General features: G+C 39.1%; 1 non-coding gene across 1 annotated transcript; it reads right to left on the reverse strand.

The window, feature by feature from the left end:
- Nucleotides 1–2,247: 2,247 nt before the first annotated feature.
- LOC141683986 (small nucleolar RNA R71) lies at nt 2,248–2,354 on the reverse strand. Its single transcript, XR_012560521.1, has one exon. It is a non-coding gene; the product is annotated as a small nucleolar RNA R71 (small nucleolar RNA).
- Nucleotides 2,355–21,482: the final 19,128 nt, after the last annotated feature.

Genomic DNA, 21,482 nt, shown 5'->3' on the forward strand with positions numbered 1-21,482 from the left:
TTCTTTCATTACCCAGCATTCAAGCTTTTAAACTACTTTATTGATCCTTACAAAGATTGAAACCCTTTCATTGTTAAACACTCATTGTTGTTAATGATTTTGGTTATTTTTTATTATTGCATATTCTGTTATTATGTTAGAATTGGATTGTTTTTATAAAATTGTGGACCAGATTCGTGGTCAGACCATATAATGGTCAAGTTAGGCCAATGTGTGCCTTGGATCCAGTAGTTAGAGCAATGCTGTGTGCCTTGCTCGGGGTTAGTGCGTGACTGATCAGCAGCCTAACCTTGGTTTTTAAATTAAAAGTATAATATCCAATTCTAAATCATAATCAAATGTTCACTTGATATCATAATCATAGTCACCTGATGATCATTATTCTCAGTTTTGTCATTGTGACTTGCTGAGCTAGTTAGCTCATTTGTGCGATATTGTTTATATTCTTTCCAGTTAAAAAGAAACCAGTTGGTAGCGAGGATCCCCAGTCCAGCGCGAGAGCTAGGGGTTCAGGTTGAGGAAGCTGAGCTAGTAGGCTTCTTTTGGGATAATTTAAGTTTGTAAAAGTTTGTAATAATGTTTGATACTCAGGGTGAGTTTGAAATAGTTGGGATTTGAACGATTTGTAATATATTAGTGTGTTGGCTTGTGTGCATACTTTAACCTGTTGCGGTCCGTGGTGGTTGATAAGTAGGGTCACTGCATATATTATTATTATCTTTATTATTGTTATAAGCAGGTTATAATTAAGGTGTGTGTGTGGACCCCAAACTTCTGACCCGGGTTTGGAGGGCGCCACAATGATGACGATGAGTGCTATTATGGGCTAATCGTGATCATGGGGTCGCAACGGATTTACTATGGAATTCTTTAGTTAATTGTTTAATACTATAGTATGTGATGATTGTATGATATCTAGTATTGGTTGTGCGTATTCGTCATATGTGCGTCACGAACATATAAGATAGGGTGTTAATCTCTTGTGAAGCGACGGTGGATCTTGAGACTTAGAACTTGCCATGCCAGCATAGGTTCATGTATGATGTGCATGATTAGTGGGTAACTCTAACAGTTTTATTTGCCCTGTGTAATCAAAAGGAATAACTTGTGCTTAAATCGTTGTGTTGTCAATTTCTGTAGACATATAGGAACTCAACATAATTGATGACTATTCAACTTCTATCTCAATTGTGGATGTTTGGTAGAATGGTATTAGTACAATGAAAGTTGGCTTTTATCAGTTTCGTGTTATTCGATTAATATCATCACTGTCACATGCTAAAGGTAATAACAATAACTATTGAAGGAAGTAGTAATGAAGTTGTGATCTCATGAGTGTTTTAATATTGTTAATTTGAAGTGTTAATTAAGTGATTAATTGAGTAGTTAATTGTAGTTAATATTTAGTCAACAATTCTAAGTGTTAGTGTCTTAACATTGAGAAGTAATCATACATTGGTGCGTGAGTTTAATTAAACAATAATTAGTCTGAGTCTCTGTGGGAACGAACTAGAAAGTATTCTATATTACTTGCGAACGCGTATACTTGCATGAATATTAGCGCGTGTTTTCGCCCTAACAAGTTTTTGGCACCGCTGCCGGGGACTCGGCGTATTTGTTTAGTTTATGTACTTACCATCATTGGTCATTAGGACTCAGTGATTAGGACGTAGTAGTTACTTATTGTTTCTGGTTATGTTTCAGGTACTTTAGCGAGCGTTTATACAAACTCGTTCTCGTACTCGCAAGAGGACTTTAGATACAGCTGAGGAGACAGATGAAGTTCTTGATATTCCGGAGAAGTTAGATTTTGAAGATTCGGATTCAGGAACTGAGCGGAAAGAACCAGTAAACATGGGTGATCGTATTCTTCAAGCTGATCCAGCTCTTATGGATTTTTCTCGGCCAAAAATTGATGACATTCAGTCAAGCATTCTTCATCCGACTATTCAAGCTAACACCTTTGAAATCAAGTCGGGCACTATCCAGATGGTGCATAATTTTGTTTCTTTTGGAGGAGCTGCGACTGAAGACCCCAACATGCACATAAGGAATTTTGTCGAGATCTGCAGCACTTTTAAGTATAATGGCGTGACTGATGAGGCTATCAAGCTGAGGCTTTTCCCATTCTCACTGAGGGACAAAGCTAAGGACTGGTTACATTCTGAACCAGCTGGGTCCATCACTACGTGGCAAGATCTTGCGCAAAAGTTTGTGGTGAAGTTTTATCCGATGGCAAAGACTGCTGCTATGAGGAGTGCTCTTACTCAGTTTGCGCAGCAACCTACAGAATCTATGTGCGAAGCTTGGGAACGCTACAAGGAAATGTTGAGAAAGTGTCCACATCATGGAATGCCCGATTGGATGGTGATCACTGGTTTCTATAATGGTTTGGGGGCCCAATCTCGGCCCATGCTCGATGCAACAGCTGGAGGCGCCTTATGGGCTAAAAGCTATACTGAGGCTTATAATCTTATCGAGACTAAGGCTGCAAATGAGCATCAAAACCCAACTCAGAGGATGATGCCTGGTAAGGTAGCAGGTATTCTGGAAGTCGATGCAGCCACCGCTATTGCAGCACAGCTTCAAGCGCTGTCAATGAAGGTTGATTCTCTGGCTACATATGGAGTTAATCAAATAGCTATGGTTTGTGAGCTTTGTGCAGGTTCTCATGCTACGGATCAGTGTTCTCTTGTCAATGAATCTGTTCAGTATGTGAATAATTATCAGCGACAACAGCAGCCTGTGCCAGCTACTTATCATCCTAATAACAGAAATCATCCAAATTTCAGCTGGGGGAATAATCAGAATGCTATTCAGCCACCATATCAGCAAGGTGTAAGTAAACAGTTTAACCCACCTGGATTCCAGCAACCACAACAGTATGCTCAAAGGCAATCATATCCTCAACAGGGAAGTGCAGCTGCACCTACTAGTGCGGATTTTGAGGAACTTAAGTTGTTATGCAAGAGTCAGGCGGTTTCTATCAAGACCTTGGAAAATCAAATCGGTCAAATAGCCAATGCAGTGCTCAATCGTCAACCTGGCACTCTTCCCAGTGACACGGAAGTACCAGGCAGGAAGGAAGCTAAAGAGCAAGTCAAGGCTATTACCTTAAGGTCTGGAAGAGTTGCTGATGCTGAAAAGGCAAAAGAAGGAGAAACTGAAATTAGAGATGAAGAAGCTAAGCAAAAGGAGAAAGCGGCGGAACCAAGGAAGATTACTGTTGAACACACTCTGCCTGAGGGTAATACAGGGGAGAAACAGCTCTATCCTCCACCACCTTTTCCTAAGAGATTGCAGCAACAAAAGCTGGATAGACAGTTCGGTAAGTTTCTGGAGGTGTTCAAGAAACTTCACATCAATATACCTTTCGCTGAGGCTCTGGAGAAAATGCCTAGTTATGCGAAGTTTATGAAGAGTATTCTTTCAAGGAAGGTGAAACTGGATGACCTTGAGACCGTTGCTTTCACGGAAGAATGCAGCGCTGTTCTGTAGCAAAAGTTACCTCCAAAACTGAAAGATCCAGGTAGCTTCACCATTCCTTGCACCATTGGCAAGTTGACTTTTGACAAGTGCCTTTGTGATTTGGGAGCAAGCATCAATCTGATGCCGTTGTCGATCTTTAAAAAGTTGGATTTGCCTGATCCAAAGCCCACATACATGTCTCTACAATTGGCTGATCATTCTATTACTTACCCAAGGGGCATAGTGGAGGATGTGCTAGTCAAGGTGGATAAGCTCTTCTTTCCTGCAGATTTTGTTATTCTGGATTTTGAGGAAGATAAGAAGATTCCCATAATCTTGGGAAGACCTTTCTTGGCTACTGGCTGTACCTTGATAGATGTGTAGAAAGGTGAACTTACTATGCGGGTACAAGATCAGGATGTGACCTTCAACGTATTCAAGGCAATGAAATTCCCTATCGAAGATGAGGAGTGCTTAAAAGTGGATGTGATTGATTCTGCGGTTACTTCGGAACTCGATCGCATGCTAATGTCTGATGCATTGGAAAAGGCCTTAGTGGGGGATTTTGACAGTGATGATGAAGATGGCAACGAGCAATTATAATATCTGAACGCTTCTCCCTGGAAGCGAAAGCTGGACATGCCGTTTGAATCTCTGGGTGCTTCTGACCTCAAGAATGCTGAAGGAAAGCTTAAACCATCAATAGAGGAAGCACCTACCTTGGAGCTCAAGCCATTACCTGAACACTTGAGGTATGCTTTTTTAGGTGATGCATCTATTTTACCTGTTATTATTGCATTTGACCTTTCAGGTAGTGAGGAAGACAAGCTCTTAAGGATTTTGAGAGAATTCAAATCGGCTATTGGATGGACCATAGCAGACATCAAGGGTATAAGTCATTCATATTATATGCATAAAATTCTGCTAGAGGAAGGTAGTAAGCTGACTGTTGAACAGCAGCGCAGACTGAATCCTATCATGAAGGAGGTGGTGAAGAAAGAAATTCTGAAATGGCTAGATGCAGGCATCATTTATCCTATTTATGACAGTTCTTGGGTGAGCCCCGTACAATGTGTACCTAAGAAAGGAAGTGTCACTGTGGTAGCAAATGAAAAGAATGAACTCATCCCTACTCGAACAGTTACAGGATGGAGAGTATGCATGGATTATCGAAAGTTGAACAAAGCCACGAGGAAGGATCACTTCCCTCTTCCGTTCATTGATCAGATGCTTGACAGGTTGGCTGGTCACGAGTATTTTTGTCTTCTGGATGGCTATTCAGGGTATAATCAGATTTGTATTGCACCAGAGGATCAGGAAAAGACTACCTTCACTTGTCCATTTGGCACGTTTGCTTTTCGTAGAGTTTTGTTTGGGTTATGTGGCACCCCGACCACTTTTCAGAGATGTATGATGGCTATATTCTCTGACATGATTGAAAATAATGTCGAGGTGTTCATGGACGACTTCTCCGTCTTTGGACATTCGTATAATGAATGTTTGAATAATCTTCGCGCCGTACTCAAAAGGTGCGTGGAAACTAATTTGGTGCTCAATTGGGAGAAATGTCATTTTATGGTGCGTGAAGGCATTATTCTTGGGCATAAGGTCTCTAGCAAGGGTCTGGAGGTGGACAAGGCCAAGGTGGGAGTCATTGAAAATCTTCCACCACCTATTTCTGTGAAAGGAATCCATAGTTTTCTTGGTCATGCGGGTTTTTATCGGCGATTCATCAAGGACTTTTCAAAGATATCTAAGCCGTTGTGCAATTTGCTTGAGAAAGATGTGCCTTTCAAATTTGATGATGAATGTTTGGCGGCATTCGAGACTCTCAAGAAGAGTTTGATCACTGCACCAGTTATTACAGCACCAGATTGGACAGAGCCGTTTGAAATGATGTGTGATGCGAGTGATTATGCGGTAGGTGCAGTTCTGGGACAGCGCAAGAATAATCTCTTTCATGTGGTCTACTATGCGAGTAAGACCTTAAATGGGGCTCAAATGAACTACACCACTACGGAGAAGGTGCTCTTGGCTATAGTCTTTGGTTTCGAGAAATTTCGATCTTATCTGCTTGGTACTAAAGTAACAGTATTCACTGATCATGCGGCCATTCGCTATCTGGTTTCCAAGAAGGATTCAAAGTCGAGACTCATTCGTTGGGTGCTCTTACTTCAGGAATTTGAGTTAGAGATCAAGGATCAAAAAGGTACTGAGAATCAAGTAGCTGACCATCTCTCTAGGTTGGAGAATCCCGATTCTACTTCACAAGATAGGACATTAATCAATGAATCTTTTCCGGATGAGTAGTTGTTTGCAGTTCAGGAGGAAGAACCATGGTTTGCAGATATTGTAAACTATCTCGTCAGCAATATAATGCCTCCTAATTTGACCTCCACTCAAAAGAAGAAGTTTCTGCATGAGGTGAAGTGGTATATGTGGGATGAACCATATTTGTTTAGACAGGGAGCTGACCAGATCATCAGGAGATGTATCCCGTTCTGTAAGACGGAGGGGATATTACGAGACTGCCACTCCACGGTTTATGGTGGACACTATGGTGGTGAGAAGACGGCAGCTCGTATTCTGCAAGCAGGTTTTTTCTGGCCTACTTTGTTTAAGGATGCTCATCAGTTTGTTTTAAGGTGTGATTGTTGCCAAAGAGTGGGAAATTTGATGAGAAAGGATGAGATGTCGTTAAATGTGATGCTGGAAGTCGAGGTCTTTGATGTTTGGGGAATTGATTTCATGGGGCCTTTTATCTCGTCCTGCAATAATCAGTACATCTTGCTGGCAGTCGATTATGTCTCAAAATGGGTAGAAGTCAAAGCTTTACCGACAAATGATGCAAAGGCAGTGCTGAATTTTCTTCATAAGCAGATTTTCACAAGGTTTGGAACACCTCGTGTAATCATAAGTGATGAAGGGTCGCATTTCTGCAACCGTAAGTTCACTTCTATGATGCAGCATTATAATGTGAATCATCGAGTTGCTACTGCCTATCATCCGCAAACAAATGGTCAAGCGGAAGTGTCTAACGGAGAAATCAAGCGCATTCTAGAGAAGGTTGTTTGTCCGTCAAGGAAGGATTGGTCTTTAAAGCTCAATGAAGCTGTTTGGGCTTACAGAACAGCATACAAAACTCCACTTGGTATGTCCCCATTTTAGTTGGTGTACGGTAAGGGATGTCATTTACCTGCGGAGCTTGAGCATAAGGCCTACTGGGCGTTGGAAAAGTTGAACCTGGATTTAGATGCAGCTGGTAAGAAAAGAATGCTTCAGCTTAATGAACTTGATGAATTTTGACTTCAAGCGTACGAGAATAACAAAATGTATAAGGAAAAGGTGAAGAGGTGGCACGATAGGAAGCTACATCCTAAGTTATTCGTGCCGGGGCAACAAGTTCTCTTATTCAACTCTCATCTCCGACTATTTCCTAAGAAGTTGAAATCGAGGTGGTCTGGACCTTTTAATGTCAAAACTGTGTTTCCACATGGAGCGGTGGAAATTTTTGAGAATGATCCGGACCAAGCATTCAAGGTTAACGGTCAGCGTTTGAAGCACTACTATGGGGATATGGCAAACCGAGAAGTGGTTAGTGCCATTTTATTGACTACATGAGAAAGGTACGCAACGTCAAGCTAATGACGAAAAAGAAGCGCTGCGTGGGAGGCAACCCATGATTTGTTGTTACAGGAACCCTTAGAAGTTAATAACCTATCCAAAAATACAAAAAAATCAGAAAAACGGGGCTGAAAAAAAAATTCCAGTGACCCCCTGAGCGCCCGCTCAGCAAAGCTGAGCGGGCGCTCAGGGGTCGGCTGAATGAATTTTTTTTAGTTCAGAAAAAAAACCAAAAAAAAATCAGAAAATAAAAAAATAAAACCCAACTTTAGCCCATAAACCCACGATTTGTTCCTACTACCCCATGATTTTATCCCTCAATCCCCAACCCTAATCTAATTTAACCTATTCCACACCCTATATATACATACACCTATCCTACATATCTCCCACAAACTTCCTACACTTAAACTCTCTCCCAAGCACAAAAACTCAGTTCTTAAACACTTTCATTCAAGATTCAATGGCACCCAAGAGAGCACGAACTATTGATAGCAGCAACACAGTTCCTACTGCTGATTCATCGAGGGGTACTGCTGCAAGACCTCGGTTGACTGACAGAGCTGCGGAGGAGGAGTACACTAGGCTTTTAGGGAAGCCGATTCTGAAGGAGAGAGGGTTTTTACCATCGGGGAGGGATGGTGAGTTGCTACCCATGATTGCAGAGAAGGGGTGGATAGCTTTTTGTGAGTCGCCCGAAGCAGTGCCGATGAGCGTGGTTCGCGAGTTCTATGTGAACGCGAAGGCCGAAAAGAATGGGTTTTCTGTGGTCCGAGGGCTGACGGTTGATTATCACCCAGCGGCGATTCGCCGTGTGATTGGGCAGCGAGAGAGGAACCCCGAGGAGGAGAACTGGAATGAGAAGACTGCTGAGGATTTTGACTTGGATTTGATTTGTGCGACTCTCTGTAGGCCGGGCACAGGTTGGACCTTTAAGACCGGCACTAATGAGTATCGCCACTTCCCGGCGATAGCTATGAACAGGTATGCCCGTGCATGGAATGCATTTATTTGTGCTAATATTTTTCCTTCTTCGCATGCACACGAGGTCACAGTTGAGAGAGCACAGTTGTTGTGGGGAATTCTTAATGAGGAGTACTATGTGGACCTTGGTGAGTTTATCTACCAAGGAATTCTGAAGTTTTTGAGGGGAGCTAAGCATATGAACATCCCTTATGCATCCACGGTTACGAAGCTGTGCCGAGCAGTAGGAGTGAACTGGCCGGCTCATGAGCAGTTGCAGTTGCCGGCAGCTCCGATTGATTTGGGGACTCTGAACGGGATGCGGGAGTGGACCGGTGGTGAGCCCGAGGAGCATGGGCTGGGTTATCATCTTCCAGGAGGGCATCCAGCACGAGGTGCTACTATGGCTAGGCCTAGGCGTGATGAGGCTGGTTCTTTGAGAGCTCAGGAGGGTGCTGGGATGGCTGATACCCAGTATAGGAGGCTTTCACGGTGGATGGATGCCATGTACGAGATGCAGAGCAGGTTTGCTCAGGAGCTCACCCTTGCATTAGGGACTGCTTTTCGGGGCCTTGGAGCTGATATCCAGAGGCCAGTTTTTGGTGAGGACTCTGCATACCCGCCGCCTGATACTCCACCCACTGAGGGTGATGATGATGACGACTCCGAGTAGGTATACCCTGTGTTCCTTTCTACTACCTTCACTGGGGACAGTGAAGATTTTAAGTTTGGGGGTGGTAGTTAAGGAATATTTTGTGTGTGTCATATAGCTGCATATTCATGATAGCTTAGTTCATATAGTTGCATAATTTTTGCCATATAGTTTTTTATTTTTTTTGTTTATCATTTCATGTAGCTCATGCATTTACCATGATCCCTTTTGCGATGATTTATCGACTGAATTGTGATATTGATGCGAATGTAGTGATAGCATTAAAGTGATATTGAGTCGTGTAGGTTTATATGCATGCTAGAAGCACTTGTAGTTTCACTAAGTCTTAGAGAATGCTTAAGGGCTAGATTGTTGTTATGATTTGATTGTTTTCGAGGTTAATCTATCTATTATGCTTAGAATTCGATAATAGGTTCTTAGTGATAAAGGCATGAAAAAGAAAAAAAATGGAGTAAAAAAATGGAATTTGTTGCTAGTTGTGGCTAGGCGTCAAATGGCTAGTAGCCGGCTCGCATGTTGTGCGAGTAGTCTAGGGTTGAGCAAGATGGAGCGAAACGCACTTGCTCAGAAATTTTATAAAAAAAGAAAAAAAAAGAAGAAAAGAAAAAAAAATTGTGGTGTTTATGCATAATTGATCACGAGTGGGCTCTTTGGTATTCGAGTTATTAAGTTCTTAGGGGACTTTGTGCCTAGTGACCTAAGGCTTTTAGAGTCTGGGATCTGCTAACCTAACGCTCGCTACATGGATACCATTGTATAAGTCTTTTGTGGACCTCACTCATTGCACGGTCAAATAAGCATTTGTGTTATGAATAAAAAGCATGATTCCGTAATAAGCTCCAGAATTCTTGTAGTGTTGTATGTCACTTTGTGCCTAGAATTTTTATTCTTTGTATAATCATGTGATTGCCTTGAGGATAGTCGAGTCATAATAATTGGTCTAGTTCCGAAGCATATCTGTTAAGCATCTGCACACACCACGTTTCTGGCTGTATGTTCGTTTGCATGAATTTATTGATCTTTAGTCGCCTAACTGCATTTGTTGAGTTGTTGCAATTTGGTTGGTTTATTCATAGTAAGGGGGATCGCTGTATTTTCATATAGATTGCATTCATGCATGTTTTTATTTGTTTTTGAATCTGTGACGCTTGAGGACAAGCATCGATTTAAGTTTGGGGGTGTGATAAGTGGCATTTTATACCACTTAGAACATCTTAAAATGGCTTAAATTGGTGCCTTGAAATCAAGTATTTTGTGTATTTGATGCGTTTTTCTAGTGTTTATGTATTTCAGGGTATTGGTTGCATTTCGGAGGAGTAATCATCAAGAATAAGCCTTGGCATGTGTTCGCTATTGCGAGAGGAAAGAAATGGAAAGATTACGGCGAAGAAACGGAGCAAACTCAGGATTTTTCCAGAAGGGTCCTGAGCGCCCGCTCAGCAATGCTGAGGGGCCGCGCAGAAAGCTGAGCGCCCGCTCAGCTATGCTGAGCGGCCGCGCAGGGTCGGGAAAAAAGACAATTTATTTTAGGACTTCTACTTCTGTTTGGCTTCCACTTCTATGTAATCTGAGTTTTATGGGACTATTATATAAGTAGATTTAGAGACGTTTTCACGAGAGAGGATCGTGGTATTAAGCAAGGAGCGAAGGAGAGAAGGAAGAAGACCGTTTTAGCACACAGCAACGAAGAGGAAGCATATTTTCTCGTGATTCTTGTTTTGTTGTAACGTTGGATGCTAGTTTTCTTACTTTGAACCTATTTACTCTTGTGACGTACTCTGATTTAATATAATTAATTTAGTTATTATTTTCGTGTGTTTGTTTATCATGATTTCATATGAACCCATGATGACGATGAGTGCTATTATGGGCTAATCGTGATCATGGGGTCGCAACGGATTTACTATGGAATTCTTTAGTTAATTGTTTAATACTGTAGTGTGTGATGATTGTATGATATCTAGTAATGGTTGTGCGTATTCGTCTTATATGCATCGCGAACATATAAGATAGGGTGTTAATCTCTTGTGAAGCGACGGTGGATCTTGAGATTTAGAACTTGCCATGCTAGCATAGGTTCATGTATGATGTGCATGATTAGTGGGTAACTCTAACAGTTTTATTTGCCCTGTGTAATCAAAAGGAATAACTTGTGCTTAAATTGTTGTGTTGTCAATTTCTGTAGACATATAGGAACTCAACATAATTGATGACTATTCAACTTCTATCTTAATTGTGGATGTTTGGTAGAATGGTATTAGTACAATGAAAGTTGGCTTTTATCAGTTTCGTGTTATTCGATTAATATATCACTGTCACATGCTAAAGGTAATAACAATAACTATTGAAGGAAGTAGTAATGAAGTTGTGATCTCATGAGTGTTTTAATATTATTAATTTGAAGTGTTAATTAAGTGATTAATTGAGTAGTTAATTGTAGTTAATGTTTAGTCAACAATTCTAAGTGTTAGTGTCTTAACATTGAGAAGTAATCATACATTGGTGCGTGAGTTTAATTAAACAATAATTAGTCTGAGTCTCTGTGGGAACGAACTAGAAAGTATTCTATATTACTTGCGAATGCGTATACTTGCGTGAATATTAGCGCGTGTTTTCGCCTTAACAATCATACTTAGGACGTCTCTTATCTTAGGTCCTTCTTGTTTTCACCAATCTCGACCCTCATTGGATCGATCTATACTTTCTTATGGTTCAACACGTGTCCCACCTGGCATTATTATAATTACGTCATATTTCCTTCATCAAAATTTCTATTCTTGAGAACTTTGAATATTACCTTTCTCCTTGTAAAACCTCTAAGGTTATCCTTAAATCCTTCATCAGGTACACCCTAGGCACAGGGCATATCAAGATACCATTTACTAATACCAGAATCATTGTCTATATACTTCTGAAAAATTTCTCCACTGATCCTTAAAGGTTGTTGTTACCTTAATCCTTTCCAATTCATACTGTCAAAATGTTGTCCCTATTAAGGGTGAAATGCCAACCTTTATGCATTCCCCTAGGATTCATTTCAAGTTATCGGGGTTTTTTCCTTAATTCCACCTTTAAAAGATACTTACACTCTTTCATGGATAAATCAAGTCATATATACTTGATAGATTACCTTATTCAATCATTCTCACTTCGATAGTCTATACTTAATTTCACAATAGCATCCTTATTCAAACTGAGGTCAATCCATATGGCCTCCAAAAGATAACAACGGTTTTTTTTTCGCTTTGCTTGCCTAATTTGGTAATGACAACAGGGATGTTCTAGAAAATATTGGTCGTGTTCAACGTGAACTTCTTCTTAATAATTCCTTATTTACTTTTGTTGTTTATCTTAACAGTCATCTCAATGTTGGGATATCTTTCATACCTGGCGTCTCCCTTTCTGGGTATCAAGCCACCAGTCTTACACTTCACATTCTTGAAGGTCACTTCCTTCATCTAATTTTCCTAATTTCTTACTTCCTTGTCTCTTCAGTCTATCCGCGTCTCATTATTTATCCTTCGAACTATCTCAAGGTTTCCTCGAATCCTCCCAACTTACAGGGGATAAAATATATGTATCTCGTATTCCTTCAACCATCAATTTTAACTCATGGTGAATCACCCTCATCCTGGCGATTACATACTTTTCTATTTCTATTGATACGAGTCTTTAGGGTTTCCTCATACCCAACTCCATAATCATTCCTCAAACTCTATTGCCTTTAAATTCCTTTCCACTTCAGTTTCTTTTTATTTTCCTTTCTCTTATCATTATTTCATGAACCAACACAACATAAGCATTGATTTCAAACATCCCGTCATTCTGGATTCGTGTCCTCAGAACGAATCTTGACAACTTTTACAACTTAGATTCATAATTCATCATACTCGTCTGCCTTTGTTCTGGCTCTAAAGCTTTTACACTATCTCCATAACCTTGGGAAGTACTTTCCTGAAAACAATTGACTGAACTTAAATCAGTTTATTATAATCTCTTGCTCCGTGCCTTCCTTGGCCTTTCACCAGCGGGTGGCCTCTCTCTTAGGAGGGTAAGTGACAAAAACAGTCTTTTGTGATTCGTCCATCATTTAGAATCTCAAATGATTCCTATATTTCCTTTAGCCAGGCTCTGGCCTTGACGGGGTCAGCTTGTTCCTTGGAACTCTGAGAGCTTAGCGACTTAAAGGTCCTGAAAGAATTTCACATCACATTATTTCCTCAGGGTGGTGGTTGGGAATAATAGTCTAAGTTTTGTCTAGTAAGGTCCATGAATTATCGTATAGGAGTACCATCTCGGGTCTCCTTCCCTTACTCGACTTCTGTTTCCTTAGTCTGAATTTTCCCTCAACCTCCCCATAATCGGGGTCATCCTACATATTTTAAATCCTCATTTTCCACTTTATTATGTTATTGGTTCTTTCTATCTTGATGGCGACCTCCCTGACTATCACGTTCAGGGTTTGCTCTAAATCTTATTCCTCAAACTAGCTTTCATCTAAGATCTCATCTTTAACCTCTTGAACATTTGGAACCCAAATTCTGTAGGAATACCTCATTATTCCCTCATCATCTTTCTAGGTATTAATCTCTTCTCCGGTCATTGGTTCTCTGCCTCTATTCATCACTTTTTCTTGGCACAATATGATCTTCTCCAATAATTCGGGTTGTATTGCAAGCTCAAACAGCTTTTCGGTACCGGCTCCGGTTACCTTCACTTCTATTTCCATTTTCTCAAAATCTCTTATCAACTCTCCCCAAAGACATTTTCATCTTGAGTCTCTCCTTTATACTAAGGGCATTAGCCACCATTTTGGCTTTCCCTGGATGATAAAGAATCTCATAATCGTAATCCTTGATTAGCTCTAACCACCTCCTCTGGCACATGTTGAGCTCTTTCTGCGTGAAAATGCACTAGAGCACTTATGGCTTGTGTAAATCTCGCACTTCTCTCCATACAAGTAGTGCCTCCAATCTTTAGGGCAAAACTATTTCCATGAGCCCAAGCTCATGGGTGGGGATATCGAATTTTATATTCCCTTAATTGTCTTGACGCGTACACGATTACCTTGTTGTGCTGTATAAGAAGCGCCCTAATTCCTTATGCGAAGCGTCACTACACATCACAAAATCTCCTTTTCCATCTGGAAACGCCATCATAGGGGCCGTCACCAATCTTTGCTTCAGTTCTTAAAAGCTGTTCTCGCATTTCTCTGTCCATTCGAACTTCTCAATCTTACGAGTAAGCCGCGTTAAAGGGGCTACTATCTTTAAGAACTTGAACGAACCTCCAGTAGTGACCGACCAATCCTACCTCTGGTAGTTTTCCTAACCATGGTTATCAATTCCTCAGTGGTCCTTTATTCATTCTCGTCAGGATCCCCCACGGGATCCTCCTCAGCAACAATCCCTTCTAGGACAATATCCTCAACCGCTACATCCTCAATATGAACATCATCCGGTCCCTCGTTAGGACGCTCTATCGGATCCACAATCTGATACCCGATATGTAGTAAAACATCATCGCGTTGTTGCTCCTCAACCTCAGGGTTCGGAGTCCCGCTACCATATACGATAACGAACTACGCTTCTATCACGATATTTATAAGGGTTCCCATAAGGGTTTTAACTGTCAGTACTACGTTAGGTAGTCCGACTATGAACTTGGAAAGAGTCCTTATTATCTTAGTGAACTTATTATTTTCACGTCACATCATCTCTAAGGTTTATAACGCTTAGCTCTGATACCATTTCTGTAACACCCCCAAATCCGGGGTCGGGGATCCGGGTTGTCACGAGTTTAATTTCCCTTAATAACACCCAATCTTAATAAACAACCAACTACTGCGTACTGTGACCCCACAATAAACACACACACCATAAGTTATAGTCTCAGAGATGAACATCCAAAAATAACACAAGTCATTTTATTCCACAATTATAAGCCATTACACCTCAAAAGGGTTTCTGAATAAATTTACATTTCTTTTCCATTATTACAATTCATAAATATACATAAGTCTGGTACATCAAAAGTTGAAAGCCTAGCCTATTGGTAGTTCCTACCTCAGCTACAAAGACATCAACGCCTATAGGAAACTGCGGAATGTTTCCTATCCGCTCGCGAATTGGGAGCTTGGTCATGTTCATTTTGTCTATCTGATGTTGTGTGATGAAAGAAGAAAGCAAGGGTGAGCAACAAGCCCACCGAAATAATATGTATAATAATTAACAATATATGAGCATTCTCATAGTACTCATGAAAGTCTTGGTCAAAAGTAATGAACCAAGTTGATATCTTAACGCGACCAAGTCGCAAAATATTCAGTATATATATACATATATACTTTTCACAATCTTTGAAATCCTCTGACATGTATAATATACACAGAGTTCCAGTTTATAACTGTATAAAAATATCGTTGCAAGGTGATCTCATATATCTAACCTTGTCTCAACGTTTTTCTGAAAATCTTTGTCATGCATAAGATAATCATTTAATAGATATAAGTTGAAAAGATGAAGTTACAACATACTCCAATATACTTATATCTTTTCCGAATACTACTTGAACTACCACCATTCAAGTTATAATTAGCTCATCCTATAGATGAAGCTACACGATAAAACTTGTATAGAATCTATCTTTGAAATATCATCAAAATGAAATGAAGTTACGAGATACTTCATTTGATGAAAACATCATTTTAAAAACTCAACCCTGCCAACACTTAACAATTGCCCAGCCGTAGCCTTTCTATCGAAGTGCTCTAGGTAGTGTTGCAGAAATATCCAATTGGATGATGAACTCATTACGGGAGTTTGTCGCGCCAAGAAGACCACTCACGATGATCAGTCGTAGTAGTGCAACCCCACCATTTTCTACATGTGGAGGAGAACCTGTCGGATTTATTTGTCAACCGAATACTGGACTCCTAAGGAATGGACCGTCTTAGCAGAACTTCCAGGCCATTTGGGCCAATATAATAAGGCTGGGCCGGCGCCACTCGACCACTTACGCCACTCCTAGTTCAGATGAAATCCATGACCCTGAAACGTAAAGCTCGTTCTCCCTTTCCCCAAGTAGAAACTTGTTGATACGGCTCCACTAAGAAGTCGTATCTAGTTGGAAAGGAAAACTCACCGATATTTCCCAGGCGATGCCTGTTAATGGATTAACTTGTTCCCAGAATTTTACATCCCGAGTGTTGGGTAAGTAATCAAAAACTCTCTTATCAACACAGCAACCTTGTTGCGAATATAAAACATACCACAGAGCCGGATCCCTCAGGTTTTGAACAAGTATTTAAATCCCCTTCGAAAGGAAGATCTTAAATATAAAAATGGGTTTTCGGATTCGCCCTAACTTTTAAAAATCATTTTGAAGACTCGAAAACATTTTTAAGAATCTTTGGAGTAATGCTGATTTAATGAAATAAATCAGTCCCGATATATTAGAAAATATCTGAATATTATTAATTAAATAATATTTCCATAAGGATGATCTTTTTAAATATAATCGAAGTAGAAGTTTTCAAACTTATACTTGAAATGAATATTAAATAACCAAAGATATACTTATACGAAAGTACTATCTTTATTTGTATAATCAAAAGTAAGTTTGATTATCGACACATTATTCTTTAATAAAATACAGAATATTAATTAGTAAATAATCGGAGTCATAAGTCCTCGAATAAATATTCAAATAATATTCGTTAAATAGAATAAACGGAATCATAAGTCCTCGAATGAATATTCAAATAATATTCATTAATAAAAATATAGTTATCGAATAAACCTTATTTGATTAATAGTTTAGAAAACTATATCTATATATATATATAAATATATATATAATATACTCGGGAACATCGACTCCCGGTTTTAGAAAATGTTCACCTTTGGGTCCCCTATACTAAGGGTATACGCAACTACTGCTTATCTTTAGCATAGGTATTATGCAACTATAAGCATTGAAATCAACAGATAGATAACCAGATTACGAAACAGACATGCATATATATACCACATCAGCATGCTTCAATATATCGCAAAATTTGCTAATTAACCAACATGCATCTATCACAAGATAATGCATATACATATATACATCACAACAACAGTATAACGGGTAGAAAACTTGCCTGAGTGCTCCCGGATAGACTTAAGCTTAGAGTGGGTCCGATAACCTATGAACAACAACATAAGTTAGAATTAAACCCCGGTCGCTTAAGAAACTAGACTTTAACCAATTGAACCCTAACGTTCGCTTATGGTCACTTCATACGCTTAATGAATCACATAAGTCGTTCGAGTACCCTCGGTTCCACCATTTTTAATAATTTAACCATTAAGAATTTTAAGGAGATTCTTTCGCGAGTACCCTACTAACTACCTAATCCACTTTACACAATTGTTTCATACTCCAATTAGTCATTTAAGGGCCATAACCAAGGTTTTAAAGTAAGGCGAGGGGTAAGGGTTCGGTCGCGAAACGCCGTTACTTAAAATGGTCGTTTCTCCTAAACCGTACATCGGATTCAAGCGAACCACATATCAAAACGAAGCTCGTAACATGAACTATCTAATCATGGCAATGGTCAAAACCTAACAGTGAGTTCTCGGGTCCTGATGTTAAGAACAAAAACAGTCTAAAGTAAATCGGGCATTACGACGGCTATGTTTACGCGATTACCAAATTTTATCCTACTCCAAATCAACCACAATTCAACCATACAACCAAACTCCATCCATACATTACTACAACAGACCCAACACCTCAAGTTCTCCAATTTATATTATTCTCAAACATGAACTAAAACTATTCTTAAGTTCATTAACTAATAACCAAGATTTACAACTCCAAAAACATCACAAAACCAACTAATCTCTACATATTCAATCACCATACTTCTCATGAACTATACTACTCATAATAAGCTCTTAATATTCAATAACAATGCTAGGTTAAGAGATTATACCTTCCTTGGTGAGTAAGAGTAACTAAGAAGCTTGGAATCACCCTTGAAAGTCCTTACCAAAGCTTAATCTAACCAAAAACACAAGATCAAACAATTTAACTTTCTTGAAAACACTATTCACTCTCTTCTTAAATGATTTTTTGAAAGAGATTTTGAAGGAATTTGGAGCTTAAATCCTAGGATAGCCATAACTAATCATGAGGAACCTTGGATAATTACCTTGCAATTTAACAATGGTTGGATCTTGGATTTTGAAATTTTCTTCTTTAAAAAACAAGAAAAGCCGAGAGCTTCCTCTTGAAATGGGAAAGTGAAGTTTTGTGTTATGATTTGCTTGGCTTGGTTGATATCCTTTTGTTTGTTTAATTAACTTTTTACCATGGTAAAGAATGAATGGTTCGCAATCAACCAACCAATCTCTCCTTTTTGTCATGCTTAAGTCACCATGCTTATGTCATCTTCCCACACTTGTCTTCTTCTTGTTGGTGTGATGACATCATCCTCCACTAACCCCTTTGATTAACTCCTAATTACTTGGCTAATGATCGCTTATCTGTTATACGGTCCGCTTAACTTTCGTTCTTGTTTATCGTTTGAGGGATCATACCCGGGATCTTATTACTTGGGTTTCCTTAACCTTTGTAAATACATTATATTCCTTTTATGATCATCTCTTATAATCCTTGAATTTAAATCCTTTTTATCCAGTTACCTTATACTTGATTCTTTCGGTATCTGGTGGATTTTCGGGAAAAATCAAAGTGTTCGAATTTGGATTCTGACGATCTTTACATACACTTATATCCCATATAGAGTACTAAAAAGATCTCAGAATAACAATAGAAGAACCGCTACATAGTGTGGCATGAAAAGTTTTCTTATTCAGCATAATCAGCAAAACACTATTCATAAGGGTTACAAAAAGTTCAAAAATTTTGGGGTTATTACAGTATGTGTCGAATAGAATCGTATGAGTTAAATATTGATAGATGCTTATGATATATGAGCAGAAGAGGCAAGGCGGAGGAAAAGGAAACAGATAGTCAATGAGTAAGACAGTGGTGATTGAGAGCAAGTGCAGTGTAGTAAGTTAGTACCAGGCAAGTGTTCTGAACTTTCTCGAGATATTGTAGTAATTGATATTCATGTTTTATATTGCAAGTGCTTTGAAGCACTGAACCCTAAACCTTGATTCTAGTTATTGAACTTGAGCCGTAAACCTGATTCTTTCTAGACCATTGATTGTTGTATACCCAAATACGAACCTCAAATATACGATACTACTCCACAAATACATACAAACTAAATATTAAACATTGAACCAGATTGCTTACACATTCAAACCATTGTATCTTATGCTTTGAAAGACCAAATCCTTGAAACCTGAAATGTTGATTCCTTTGTTACCCAATTCCTTCATTACCTAACAGCCAAGCTTTGGAAATGCCATATGGATCTTTATACAGATTGAAACCATTTTCATTATTGAACGTTCAATGTTGTTAATGATCCTGTTTATTGTTTATTACTGCTTATTCTGTTATTATGGTAGAATTGGATTGTTTTTATAAAATTATGGACCAGATTCGTGGTCAGACCATATAATGGTCATGTTAGGCCAATGTGTGCCTTGGATCCAGTAGTTAGAGCAGTGATGTGTGCTCTGCTCGGGGTTAGTGCGTGACTGATCAACAGCCTAAGCTTGGTTTTTAAAGCGAAAATATAATATCTAATTCTAAATCATAATCCATTGTTCACTTGATATTGTATCCATATTTCCTTGATGATCATTATTCTCAGTTTTTTCATTGTGACTTGCTGAGCTAGTTAGCTCATTTGTGCGATGTTGTTTATGTTCTTTTCCAGTTAAGAAGGAACCGGTTGGTACCGAGGATCCCTAGTCCAGCGCGAGAGCTAGGGGTTCAGGTTGATCGAGTTGAGCTAGTAGGCTTCTTTTGAAATAATTTTAAGTTTGTAAAAAGTTTGTAATAATTTTTAATACTCAGTTCTGAGTTGGATAGTTTGGATTTGAACGGTTTGTAATATAAGTAAGTGTGGTTGGCTTGTGTGCATACTTTAACCTGTTGCGATCCGTGGTAGTTGGTAAGTAGGGTCACTGCATATTATTATTATTATCTTTATTATTGTTATAAGCAGGTTATAAATAGTGTGGTTGTGTGGACCCCAAACTTCTGACCCGGGTTTGGAGGGCGCCATAATTCGCATAGCCTAGCAGCTCTCAAGGATAATTGTTCATCCTTTGAGAGAGTACTTTTGTAATCAGTTTTTATCTGTTAATATAAAAACTATTGATTATGTTAAATCTTTATCAAATTGTTTATATAAACTGTATTCAACCCCCCTCTACAGTTGATTACAGACCTAACAATTGGTATCAGAGCTTGTTGTTGACATGCAAACAGTTTAAGATCTGGAAATCAATCTTTAATGGCAGACAAAGAAGCACCATAGAATCCACCACCCCCAGCCTCATCACAGATAAGCAGTAATATGAGTAGGTATGAAGCCATCGAGGTACTAATCATGAAGATACAAGGATATCCAATCTGGAAAGTTAGGATGGCCATGTGTTTGGGAGCCACAGATCCTGAATACCTAATCAGGATTTATGATGGTCCTCATAAACCAATGAAGGTAGTTGTTTCTGTTGCAGGAGAAGCATAAAAGATGGTTGATAAAGAAAAGATGGACCATTCTCCTGAAGATCTTTCATCTATTATGAAGGATGCAAAAGTCAGACACATATTGCACAGCAGTCTTGATAGTGTTATGTCCAACAGGGTTATTGGATATAAAATAGCAAAGAAGATATGGGATGCTTTAGAAGAAAGTGTCAAGGTACTACTGCTATCTAGAAGAACAGGAGGACAGTACTTACTCAAGAATATGAGCACTTTGACTCAAAAGATAATGAGCCTGTAACTGAGATCTATGATAGATTTCAAAAGCTGCTTAATGACTTATCTCTTGTCGACAAGGAATATGATTTAGAGGACTCAAACTTGAAATTTCTAATTGCACTCCCTGAAAAGAGGGACTATAAGGTCACATCAATAAGCGATAACTTTGAACTTGATGAAACACCTCTAGATGAGATATATGGAATACTGAAAACTCATGAACTAGAGATGGAGTAAGAATCAATAGGAAAGGATCCAAGTCTACACCAGTTGCACTTAAAGTTGAAGAGAAGCCAAAGGAGAAATCTAGGTGAAAAGGTTACTCCAAAGGAAAAGCTATGATTTCTAAGTCAGATACTGAATCATCAAACTCTGATGATGACTCAAATACTGATAATGAATCAGATACTGACAGTAATTAAGACAATAATGAAGAAATGGAACAAATGGCCCTATTGGTTAAAAGCTTCAAGAAGATGGTCTACAAGAACTTCAAGAAAGGGAAAAGGTTTCCTGGAAAAGGTTCCAGTCCTTCAAACTCTGATAAGAGGGAATGATAAAAGAAATACTGACAGGAAGGAATCAAAGTCTGGAAAATTTGACAAGTCAAAGAAAAGATGCTACAACTGTGATGGTATTGGACACTTTGCAGCTGACTGCAGAAAACCCAAAGTTGAGAAGAAACAAGCCTTGATCACAAAGAAGAAAAAATGGGATGATTCATCAGATTCAAATGATGGGGTCAACTATGCTCTCATGGAAAATGGTGATACTGAGGCTGACAATGTTGAATTAAAGGTACCTCAGACCACCCTTGCTTTTGATACTGATGATATCCATGAATTAAAAT

This window comes from Apium graveolens, chromosome 1, assembly GCF_009905375.1.
Source record: "Apium graveolens cultivar Ventura chromosome 1, ASM990537v1, whole genome shotgun sequence".
In the NCBI taxonomy this organism is placed as follows: domain Eukaryota; kingdom Viridiplantae; phylum Streptophyta; class Magnoliopsida; order Apiales; family Apiaceae; genus Apium; species Apium graveolens.